Source organism: Pseudonaja textilis, chromosome 6 (genome assembly GCF_049901715.1).
Source record: "Pseudonaja textilis isolate UNSWEBS1 chromosome 6, rPseTex1.2, whole genome shotgun sequence".
Lineage (NCBI taxonomy): Eukaryota > Metazoa > Chordata > Lepidosauria > Squamata > Elapidae > Pseudonaja > Pseudonaja textilis.
Genome location: NC_141995.1, coordinates 51,355,055 through 51,368,107, shown reverse-complemented (window position 1 = coordinate 51,368,107; position 13,053 = coordinate 51,355,055).

Genomic DNA, 13,053 nt, shown 5'->3' with positions numbered 1-13,053 from the left:
ATGGTGGTTGAAGCTGAAGAGCATCTTGACAGGCAAGATGTTGTAGCAGACAATTTTATGTACTATGCTTAGATTTGACCGCAGGTGGCACAGTTCCAGATTGTCCAAGCCTAGAATTTCAAGCCTAAGGGATAAAGGATTCTTTGTGAGTAGAGGAGTGGAATGCTCTTCTCATGAAATACCTCTGGACCTGCTTGATCGTGGTAATCTCCGATATACAGTGTGGATTCCAGGCAGATGAGCTGTATTCAAGAATTAGTCTGGCCAAAGTTTTGTATGCCCTAATGTTGAGACATTAGAAAGTGTGCAGAGAAGAGCAACAAAGATGATTAGGAGCTGGAGGCTAAAACATATGAAGAAAGGTTGCAGGGATTGGATACGGTTATTTTCCAAAGCACCTGAGGGCAGGACAAGAAGCAATGGATGGAAACTAATCAAGGAGAGAAGCAACCTAGAACTAAGGAGAAACTTCATGACAGTGTAAACAATTAACCTTTGGAATGACTTGCCTCCAGAAGTTGTGGATGCTCCATCACTGGAGGTTTTTAAGAAGAGAGTGGACAATCATTCATTTTGAATGGAGTAGGGTCTCCTGATTGAGTGGGGAGTTGGACTAGAAGACCTCCAAGATCCCTTCCAACTCTGTTATTCTGTATTCTGTATGAGTCTTTGGCAAGAAACGTAAGTATGAAAATGCAAAAAGTATGCCAGTTTCTCCCTATTGCTTTGTGCATAGTCCCCCGGATTGGACGAGTCTTATATCTCCTTTGTTGATTATGCGAAAATGTCCATTGAAACCATTCTCTTTTGTGCCATACATATGGAAACATGAACATCAGGGCTTTCCTTGGATTCACATAACATATTGTTTGCTGTCTTGATTAGAAAAGGCAAATTGTTATCCCATCGGTAACTTGGTTGGTAAATTGGAATAAATCCTCCAGAAGTAAGATCAGCATCCAGCAATTTACAGGTCACCTTTTGGGAATTCAGATTCCAACTAAGTGCAGCTGCAGTAATAATGGAAATCTGTTCAAGACTTTGCAAACAAGTGTTGTGGGATATAGTCCTTGGGTTTATGCCAGTTGTACGCTCATAATTTCTACTATAAACAAATATGCCTATGGGACAGGGTTATACAGAAACTTGGCCCTATTCGGGGAGGAGAAAAAGTGGGTTCTTTATGTTAAGTAAATAGATTTGAATTAATGATTTATTTTGCACCAATTCTATTGAAATTTCTTCGCCCCCCCCCCCCCTTTTGTTCCCTTAATTGACTGTGATTTTGTGTATTGTGGAGTAAAAGAGGGGAATGGGGTAGATGTTAAAAACTTGATCTCCATACAGCAGGGTGTCAAACTCAAAGCCTGTGGGGCCAGATCTGGCCCGTGGGGTGCTTAGATCCAGCCCATGCGGTTGCCGTGGAAACAGCAGACAGGCCCAAAGTACCTCTGACAGTGAAAATGGAGCTCGGTGGGGGGGGGGCACAGGGAGCCCTCCCAGATCTGTTTTTGCTGGCAGAGGGTTGCAGGAGGCCGTTGCGGCCAAAATTGGAGTCAGGAGCCTGTTTTCATTTGTTAGAGCACTCAGACCATCACAGGCACTCCCAACATGAGTGATGTTGAGCTGGCCACACCCACCCTGACCACCCCATCCCAGCCCTGCGAAGTCAAACACAACCCTGATGAGTCCCTCAATGAAATTGAGTTTGACACCCCCGCCATACAAGAATACCACCACAGTGTTAAATAAAGCCATCCCCAAGAAATCCACTCCAAACAGGTGTTTCAAAGTCCACATGACCAGCAAATGTATTCAACACATTGAATAGTAGTAGGAATCAGAAACTTATCTTAATTTAAAATAATTAATAACATATTTAAATTAACCTTAATTGTATTTAGACTCATGAGAGATTGTTGAAGGGGCTGTTGGATAACTGATACCTATGGGTTCATACTGTGGTGGGATTTTTTAAAAAATACTATTGATTCTGTGGGTGTGGCTTGGTGGGTGTGGTATGGCTTGGTGGGCGTGGCAGGGGAAGGATACTGCAAAATCCCCATTCCCTCCCACTAACCTGCTTTCCAGCTCCATTCTCCTGTGCAGGACAACAAAAGAAGATACACACACAGACACACAGACAGACACACAGACAGAGAGAGACACAGAGATACAGACACAGACACAGAGACACAGACAGACAGACAGACAGACACACACACACATATAAACTGAAGAGGCACTGAAGCTAATATACCATGAAGGCTTACTGAGTACTGGAGAGACCAAACTGAAATAAATTTATTTATTTCTGGAAATAAATCTCCCAAGACAGTATATTTGCACATAATACTCTAAGAAGAATTATTCCTTATTCCAAAGTGCATAGCTAAATGTCTGTGGAGATTCTCAGTCACCCGAGTCTTGGTTGTTCCAAAGGTGCTTTTTCAAGAGGCAAGTGGACTTTCTAGCTTTTCTCTGAAGACATTTCGCTTCTCCTGCAAGAAGCTTCTTCAGCTTATTTCTTATTGTTCCAGAAGGTTTACTTTTTTATATAATGGGTTACTCCAGAACAGCCGGATTTGTGTGATCTAGAATGACACATCCCTACTTGGGAATCTCTTTAGAACTCAGAAGCATTCTAAGAAATTAAAAGGAGGGGTAGATACTGTATAATCAATAACTTTCTTTTCCTTCTGGTGTCTGAGTATTTTGTGCCTGGACATAATGCCAATTTGTAGGGGTGTCGATTGGATGGCCTCAAAATTGGAGTTCACTGGTAAAAGGATACTTGCATAAAGAACTGCATCTTTAATTATCTAAGAAAAAATATGTGCACAAAGTGAGTCCAAGATAATAGAAAGAAGTTCTCCGTTCTTTTTCTGGTTTTGAAATGCCTCAGTGAAAACAACTTTTTTTTCCCTTTGGTGTTATGAAACAACTTAGTATGATAAAACAAATTTACATTGCACGTTTCTTAAGGAGCACATACATTTTATCTGAGTGCTTGGAGGCAGGGTGGAAATGACACAAGTATTCATCAGAACACTCTTAAAAGATCTCTTTATTGCTGCTTACTTCTTTCACACTAATAGATAGTGAAGATGGCTTTACAGTCAGTTTAAGCCTAGCATAAATTTTCAGGAGTTTCTGGGGAGCATTTTAAGGAAGAAGGATTCATCAGGATTATTTTCTTTCTTCGGTGTTTACTGGATCTCCACTATCCATCAACTTGAAACCAATGTAATGCATTTAACTCAAGGTCTTTCATAGGTAACAATACTGAACAAACTAATGTAACAATGGATCTCCACTTTTGAGGGGTTCGGAATTGAGTGCGTGTTCTGACCCAACCTGTTCCTAAGAGAGCAAACACAAGACAAAGGCAGCAGCACAACCTTTTACTGTTTCATTTATGAATTCTGTTTATTCACAGATGAAAGGCTGCTTCCAACTAATTAGCTCCAACAAGAAAGAGCCTTGCCAAGTTTCTGCAAGACTGCCAATAGCCAACAGATAAGAAATAGTTTACAACACAAGAGTCTTCAAATACCAACTGTAATGTCCACGAGGCTGAGTTTCAAAACGTCTTTGCCATCTGCAAAGAAGGTTTATTTCACAGCTAGCTTTTATGTTCTTGAGGGAGGGGCCATTACCTTGCAGCCTTACTCCCAAGTCGCCCATGCTCTTTCCTATGAGCAATCCTGCGTGCACACACACTTGGCACAGGCTCCTTGAGAATCTCCTCATCATTGCTGCCAGCCCCCACAATCTTTGAAGGCAGCAGTCCATTTCCTAATGGTCCTGGGCCCTCAACTGAGTCCTCGCTCTCCACAGCCATCTGCACCTGCTTCAGGCTAATCATAACAGTGTGACTCCACAAAAGTGAATACAATCCTTGGTAGTATAAACAGAAGCATAGAATCAAAATCGCATGAAGTATTAGTACCACTTTATAAAACCTTACTAAGACCACAGCCAGAATACTAGGTTACCTGGGTGCAGCCAGCTCTGAGACACATCATTCATCTCACCCTTCACCCTGGTCTTCTCCCACCCCCTGGATGTATATTCTCCAATGGGACACATCCATAGCCAAGAGTCATCAGTCATGCTCTCCAGTAAAATCTTGCATGCCAGAAGCTTCGGCTGCCTAGCAATTATCTAAGGTATGCATTACTCCCCCCCGCACTCCCTTTCTGCTGACAATTCTAAAAGACCAGAGAAATATTTTTGAGTTGATAGCATCCATTCTTGGTCACCACGTTCCCAAACAATGTTGAGACTTTGGAAAAAGTGCAGAGAAGAGCAACTAGGAAGTTTAAAGGCCTGGAGACAAAAACATATTTTAAAAAATGGTTGCTGGAACTGGGTAAGTCTAGTTTGGTGAAAAGAAGGACTAAGGGTGAAATGACGGCATGGTTCCAATATTTCAGGGGCTGCCAGAAAGAAAAGGGAGTCAAGCTATTCTCCAAAGCACCAAAAGGCAAGACAAGAAGCAACGGGGGGAAACTCATCAAGGAGAGAAGCAACCTAGAACTAAGGAGAAATTTACTGACAAGTGAGAACAATTAATCAGTGGAACTACTTGCCTCCAGAAGTTGTAAATGCTCCATGACTGGAAGTTTTTAAGAAGGGATTGGATAACATACGTCTGAAATGGTATAGGGTTAAATTAGTAACATGATTGTTAAGTGAATCTTGCTTCCCCATTGACTTTGCTTGTCAGAAGGTTGCAAATGGGGATCATGTGAAATTGGGACACTGAAACTATCTTAAATATGAACCAACTGTCAAACATCCAAATGTAAATCGCATGACCATGGGGATGCAGCAATGGTCATAAGTGTGAAAAATGATTGATAAGTCATTTTTTTCAGTGCTGTTACAACTTTGAATGGTCACTAAATGAACTAAATCTGTAAATATGAACAAAGATTTTTTTTTTCATATCTTTCCCCCAAATGATTATATGAGTCATATGTATCTTCAAAGCATTCACCAAAAGAAACATGTCTTACCTAGAAACACAGCTGTATTCCCTTTCCCCTTCTAACAGATGTGGTGGCGCAGTGGTTAGAATGCAGTATTGCAGACTAATTCGGCCAGCTGTCAGCAGTTCGCTTCTCACTGGCTCAAGGTTGACTCAGCATTCCATCCTTCCGAGCTCATTAAAATGAATACCCAAATTGTTGGGGGCAATAGGCTGACTCTGTGAATTGTTTAAAAAGGGCTGTAAAGCAATGTTAAGTCTAATTGCTATTGCTATACCTGAAAATTATTCCAAGTGCATTCCAAGTTTTGGTCTTCCAAATTTGATGAGGCTCATCAGATGCGCCCATAGATTGACTTACAGTGCCTCGTCATCACTCAAATGGTCAATAGCTTTTTCCATAAGGCTATTTAGAACAACCAAGAACATGTAGACCATGTTATTAACTTTAGGAGCCCTGGTGGCACAGTGGTTGAAATGCAGTGTTGCAGGCTGACTCTGTCAACTACCAGGAGTTCAATCTTGACTCAGCCTTCCATCCTTTTGAGGTGGGTAAAATGAGGACCCAGATTGTTGGGGGCAATTTGCAGACTGTTAGAGGGCTGTAAAGCACCGTGAAGTGGTACATAAGTCTAAATCAGAGGTGGTATTCAGCAGATTCTGACCAGTTTTGGAGAACCGGTAGCGGAAATTTTGAGTAGTTCAGAGAACTGGCAAATACCACCTCTGACTAGCCCCACCCCCAGCTATCCTCAGCCTCCCGAGTCCCAGCTGACTGGCTGGGTCTTCTTTCATTGCCCTGCACAGGAGAACGGAGCTGGAAAGCAGGTTAGTGGGGTGGGGAGGAAATGGGATTTTGCAGTAATCTTCCCCTGCCATGCCCACCAAGCCATGCCCACAGAACCGGTAGTAAAAAAAAACTGAATCCCACCACGGGTCTAAGTGCTATTGCTATTTCCTTTTAGTAGCAGCCAGGCAATATTGACACAAAAATATTGACCTAATCAAGATTTCTTATGATAAGCTTTCAAAGGTTAAGCCCAGTGAAGACGTTCTCGGAATCTGCCTCTCCATTTCATCATGCTTTAACTCCGCACCTCTGCTTCTGACTCTTGTAAAAGCAAAGGCTGCCTTTTGGTTTGATGACTCGACATTCAAGAATATTAACTTTTATCATGTCTTATTCATACTATTCCTTCATACTGCAGAGGTGATGAGTAAGCATCCTTAGTGTGGCATTCTTGAGTCGTCTTTTTTAAAAATATATATTTTTTCCCCCTCTTCGAGGGCTCACATTTATGATTTCTTTTCCTTGGCATACTCAGGCACATTACAGAAACTCCCTAATGGAGATTGAAAAGGGGATGGTGAAGAATATAAAGGAAATAAAACTGATTTAAAAAGATGTGTCCATTCTGCTTAAGGGGAAGCATGTCGCTTTTTTATATCCAGAACAATTTGAAATATTTTTTTTTCTTATCCTATTGCACCTCTAGGACCCTTAATAGTTTTGGCAGCCAAGTGCCTTCTAATCTTGTTAATGGTCACTTTCTTTGCCCAACGTAGCACTAGGTTTATTAATAGGTCCTTCAATCTGGAGGAAAAAAAACGAGTCTCTGGAGCACAAGCCCTTCTGTTGTTTGTTGTCCTTTCGAGTCTGCTTGTGCCGCAGAAAAATCTGACCTGTGCAAAACATGCCATTAAGACACCATTAATAAAAGGTGAATAAGGTAGGCTGACGGCAAACAATATTCCTTTGACTTATTCTTTTGTCATCCCTTTCTCTCCAAACGCAGCATGGGGGAGGACAACAGCTAGCAGGGGAGAAATATCACCTGAGCCTGCTGCAGTTATGCAAATGTGATATGTACCTGTGATTCATGATGTTTTTACCCTAACCCAGAAAGACACACCTCTCAAAAAATAGCAGACTTTAAAAAAATATTCGGGGAACTTTTTTCACCAACTCCCATATTGCCAGAGTATAAGATGCAATAGGAATAGCATTTCTCAACCCTCAAAACTTTATGTCTGGACTTCAACTTTTGGATTCCAGGAGTTGAAGTCCAGGTTTCTTAAAGAGAACAAGTTTGGTCTAGTGGTGAAGGCACCAAGCTAGAAAGTGGGAAACCATGAGTTCGAGTCTTACATTAGACGTAAGAGCCAGTTGGGTGACTTTGTACCAATCACCAGGGAACAGTGAGTTCCACTTCCACCTTTGGCATGAAAGTTGGCTGAGTGACTTTGGGCCCATCATTAGGAGATGGTGAGTTCTGGTCTCACCTTAGGCAGGGAGGCTGAGTGGGTGACTTTGGGCCAATCACTAGGAGATGGTGAGTTCTAGTCTCATCTTAGGCAGGAAGGCTGGGTGGGGTGACTTTGGGCCAATCACTAGGAGATGGTGAGTTCTAGTCTCATCTTAGGCAGGAAGGCTGGGTGGGGTGACTTTGGGCCAATCACTAGGAGATGGTGAATTCTAGTCTCATCTTAGGCAGGAAGGCTGGGTGGGGTGACTTTGGGCCAATCACTAGGAGATGGTGAGTTCTAGTCTCACCTTAGGCAGGAAGGCTGAGTGGGTGACTTTGGGCCAATCACTAGGAGATGGTGAGTTCTAGTCTCACCTTAGGCAGGAAGGTTGGCTGGGTGACTTTGGGCCAATCACTAGGAGATGGTGAATTCTAGTCTCATCTTAGGCAGGAAGGCTGGGTGGGGTGACTTTGGGCCAATCACTAGGAGATGGTGAGTTCTGGTCTCACCTTAGGCAGGAAGGCTGGGTGGGGTGACTTTGGGCCAATCACTAGGAGATGGTGAGTTCTAGTCTCATCTTAGGCAGGAAGGCTGAGTGGGTGACTTTGGAATAGTCCTTTCTCAGCCCAACCCACTTTCACAGGGTTGTTTTGTGGTGAAAATAGGAGAGAGGTGTGTTGGTTATCTTTGCCTCCTTGAGTCATCTGTAATAAAATAATAATAATAATAATAATAATAATAATAATAATAATAATAATAATAATAATAATAATAATAATAATAATTTTAAAAACAGGCTACAATTATATAAATAAATGAATTGCAAAGATTGAGAAAAAATTGTAGTAGAGCTTCTATTGCCTGGGTCCTCCAAAGATTTGTTCTAGCTATTTCTCTTTCTCCAGGAAGGATTCCTTCTTTATGTTGCCTGTCTCCAACTTTCTCAGTCACCCCATCCATCCTTCCTGGTTCCTCAAAAGCCTTCACTCGTGGGTCAAAGCTTCCTAGCAATGAAAGATGCCACCCTTAATCACTGTAATGTAAGGTACCATATCTGCAGTGTATGGATGAGTGCTTGCCATTTCCCCCTACTATCAGATCCATAAAGTGATACTGCTATTCTATCTGTCTGTCTGTCTGTCTGTCTATTTTGTCAAGCACGTTTTAGGTACATATAATTAGGAACATGATTATGAGTACATGAAATGGGTATGAATAAAAGGGGACATTAGGACAGGGATGGTAGGCACATTGGTCCTCTTATGCACGCCCCTTACAGACCTCTTAGGAATGGAGTGAGGTCAACAGTATACAGTCTAAGGCTTTAATTGGTTTTAATTGGGAGAAGCAGGGGGACCTTGAATGTGATTCTTTCTTATTTCCTCTGACAACTGCTATTTTATAACCTTTATCCTGGCACCTGAGCGCCCTGAGATTTTCTCACCTTTTGGGGAATGTACTAAGGACGGAGGGCCATGTGGCTTGTTTTACCCTGAAAGCCGACAGAAGATGACCCTGGGAATGCCTGCTTATCCGGTTCTCGGGACAGCCGTTACAATAACATCTTCACACCTGTGGATTGGCTGAATCCACATTGAACTGGAGGGAGGGATTTCTAATGCCTTATTTCTAATGCCATATTGCCTGGTGGGATTTAGAGTCTGCTTTGCCTTTGTCCTGTTTTCACTTCTGCTCAATAAAAGGTTCCTTTTAAAATATTCAGTTTCAATGGTTTTTACTTTCTTGAGTTAGAAGGAGAGGCAGGTCCTTACACCTACAGTGATGAGTATAGAGAAGACTCAAGTTTCTTTTGGCAGGAAGGGGAACAGCAATCTGAACTTACCCAGTGCATCAGCATATAATGGGAAGCTTTATTAATTTTATTTGTCCAATTTGTACTCTGCTTTTTTTCCCTTTCTTTCAGGAGCTCAAGGTACATGAAGATTCTGAGTTGCGCTGAGCTGACAATCACCTGGTGTTTTAAGCAACGGAAAAAAAAATAACATACGGTAGTTATGACAAGTATGATATATTATCAAAAATATTGTAAGAGTTTTCTATGACTGGTGCTGTCTGGATGGTGAATTATGCAGAGAAATCTGATATATCGGAAGCATTTTTGCTTTTCTTTCACATATATTAGCCCCAGAATCATTCTGTCCTCCCTTCCCATGCCTTCTTTAGATTTTGTAGGTATTTAGAACATAGAATAATAGAGTTGACAGGGACTTCAGAGGTCTTCTAGTCCAACCACTTGCTTGAGACTCTCTAAACCATTTCAGAAAAATGTCTTTCCAGTCTCTTCTTGAAAGCCTCCTGTGATGGAGCAAACACAACTTCTGAAGGCAAGTTATTCCATTGGTTGATTGGTCTCACTCTTAGGAAATTTCTCCTTAGTTCTAGGTTGCTTCTCTCCTTGTTTAGTTTCCATTCATTGTTTCTTTATCTTGCCTTTTGGTCCTTTGGAAAATAGTTTGACACCCCCCACCCCTTATCTTTGTAGGAGCCTCTCAAATATTGGAACAGTACTATCATGTCACCTCTTACTCCTTCTTTTCATTAGACTAGACCCAGTGGTAGGATTGAAATAATTTAACAATCAGTTCTCTGCCCTGATGATTTCTTCCAACAATCAGTTCACCAAACTGCTCAGAAAGTTAACAACTGGTTCTCCCAAAGTGGTGCAAACTGGCTGAATCCCACCACTGACTAGACCTAGACAGTTCCTGCAACTGTTCATTATATGCTTTAGACCAGGGGTGTCCAACCTTTCACCTTCCCTGGGCCACATTAGAAGATGAAAATTTGGTTTGGGCCGCACATAAAATAAAATAACAGTAACGATACCTGATCATCCAAAAAAACCATAGAAAACATAGTTAACATATTAAATTTATTTAGAAATGAAGTTAGTGAGATGTTTTTATTATTTATTAGTTATTAAAAATTATTTATTTTTTATCACAGTTTTGTTATCATGGTTTTTTTATCATGGTTTTTTTATCACGGTTTATTTTCCAACCAAATTTTGCGGGGGGGGGGGAAGCTCACCCGCCTCGCACCTACCTCTCCTCCTGCAAATGGCCCGGCTGGATGAGGCAGGACTGGAAGGCAGAAGCAGCAGCAGCGGCGGGGGGCAGAAATGGCGGCGGTGGCGGGGGCAGAAGTGGCAGCGGGGGCAGAAGCGGCGGCAGGGGCAGAAGCAGTGGCGGGGGCAGGGGCAGCAACAGCAGGAGGTGGCGCTCTGACGGCACCTGCCTTTTCTGTTGCTGCTTGGCCTGGCGCTCGCCTCACCCCACCCCGCACCTGCCTCTCCTCCTCCTCCTCGCTGGCTCTGGCACAAAGGTTTGGGTGGGCACTGGGCCGCATTACGAGGTGACCTGGGCCGCATGCGGCCCCTGGGCCACGGGTTGGACAAGCCTGCTTTAGACCTATAGTGATTTGTGTTGCTTTTCTCTGCACTCTTTCCAGAGTCTCAACATCTTTTTTTATATTGTGGTGACCAGTACTAGATGCAGTATTCCAAGCATGGTTCTTTAACAGGGGAGTAGTTGTCTACAACAACCACAAGGAGATGCAATCAGATGCAAACAGACATATGCTTACATAGAAAGGAAGTTTGGAGGATTATTTTTTAAAATAGAAGCTTGCTCCATGATCAGAGAAGTAGATTGGAGACCAACAAGAGAAATGGACTCTTAAGCCATTATTTTTTTCTTTTTTAAATTTTAAAAAACCTTTATTGAGATTAAAATATTAAAATAGAAATATGTCTATACAGAAAATAAATTTGTACAATTCACCATCATTCTTTGACAGTACAAAAATCTTGGCTATATTCATACATTTTAAATATTCATACATTTCAACATTTTCTAATTAACCATGGACATATACAAAAAAATTTATCTTATTTTTAACCTATATGTTTCATATTCCTACTTTCTATCCATTGGTATCAGTTATCCCAAGCTGAATAATATTCCGAGTCTTCTTTGTTATTTAATTCTATAGTGAGTTTATTCATTCCTGCACGCTCAAAAATTTTACAATCTGTCAATATGGTAGACATATTCCAAGCTTGTGCTAGTGCAATTTTCGCTGCTGTATAATCAAATATTATAATCAAATATTTAATCTTTGGGGGGTATTTTCCCTTAATCAATTCATGTTTCAATTCTATTTGACAATGGAGGCCATTATTTTCTTATTCTTACATTGTACTGGTAATCCTCAACATATGACATAATTGAGCCCAAAATTTATGTTATTAAGAGAGAAAATTGTTAAGTGAATTTTGCCTCATTATACGAATTTTCTTGCCACATTCGTTCAGTGAATCACTGCAGTGGTTAAGTTAGCATCATGGTTGTTTATTTTTTTATGATTTTTTTTTTTTAAAAATTATACATCTTTTCAAGTGAGCACTGTGATTCCAGGTTACAACTGTCATGCCCTTGGTAGAGTTGGACTCTGAGGGAGAGCCAACAGGGAGTGGAGGTGTGGCTCCCAAGGTTGTGGAGGAGGCTGGGGAGGGGCAGAGGCCGACTGGGCAGTCAGAGGAAGAACCAGGCCCATCCCCTCTTCATCCTAGGACATGCAGGGAGAAACAGAGAAGGCACAACTTGGCTTTTGAGAGAGGAATCAGACATGATCCCCCTCATTGGTTGCAGGTGGGAGACTAGTATATAAGAGAGACAGTTAAAACACAGCATTGCCAGAAGCAAAGCATGTGTTATTTTGGGCTGAAGTTATCTTGGTTGGCGTCCTTCCAACAGACTGTGCCTTGTTATCTCCTTGAATTTGGTAACTACTTATCCTGGTCCATTGTGGAAATTTTGTCCTTGTAGTTTGTTTGGTTTTTTATTTCACCTCTATCTGCTCATTAAGTTTGGACTATATTACTTTCTTTTGAAGACTATTTTTGAGTACGTTTTATATCCAACTGAAAATTATTGAACAGTGGGGCTAAGTTGGAGGCATTAAAGGACATTTATTTACATTTTGGATTTTGTTACATTTGTGTTACACTCAGGGTCATCACAACAACATACATACATAGTCATAGTTACATTTCCAGCTTTCTTATCTAGTTTCATATCAAATCATTATCTATTCCATTAATCTTTAAATAAATCTTCACTTCATATTTTCAATTCATTAATCCAGTAACAAAAACATTTCATCCTTAAACATATTTTCCATTCTTTATCCCCTGTTATTTTCATTTCCAGCTTACCACCTATTTTATTTTACTCAAATTAAGGGCACACTCTGCAACATGGTTGTTTAAGTGAATCTGGCTTCCCCATTGACTTTGCTCATCAGAAGGTCACAAAAGGAATCACGTGATTCCAGGATGCTGCAACCATCATAAATGTGAGTCAGTTGTCAAGCATCTGAATTTTGATTATGTGATCATGGGGATGCTACGAGTGGTGTGGTGGCCTAGAGGTGGAGGTCTTGCCTCACAATCAGGAGGCTGTGAGTTCTATCCTAGGCAGAGTAAGATATTTCTCTCTGTGACACAATGAGAATATATCTTGCGAACTCTGCATTGGTGACAGGAAAGGTATCCGGCCAGTAAACACTCAGTTCCATTCAGATGCCCCAACTCCACCCCGATGCAATGGATTACGGGATCATTAAATGACAAAAAATATATACCCAAATACCAGCCCAAAATGTTGGAAATGCCAACAAGTTGACGGTACCTTCTACCACGTGTGGTGGCTATGCCCCAAGGCCAAGATCTATTGGACCAAAATTAAGGATTGGATACAAGGAATCATAGGATACCAAACTGAACT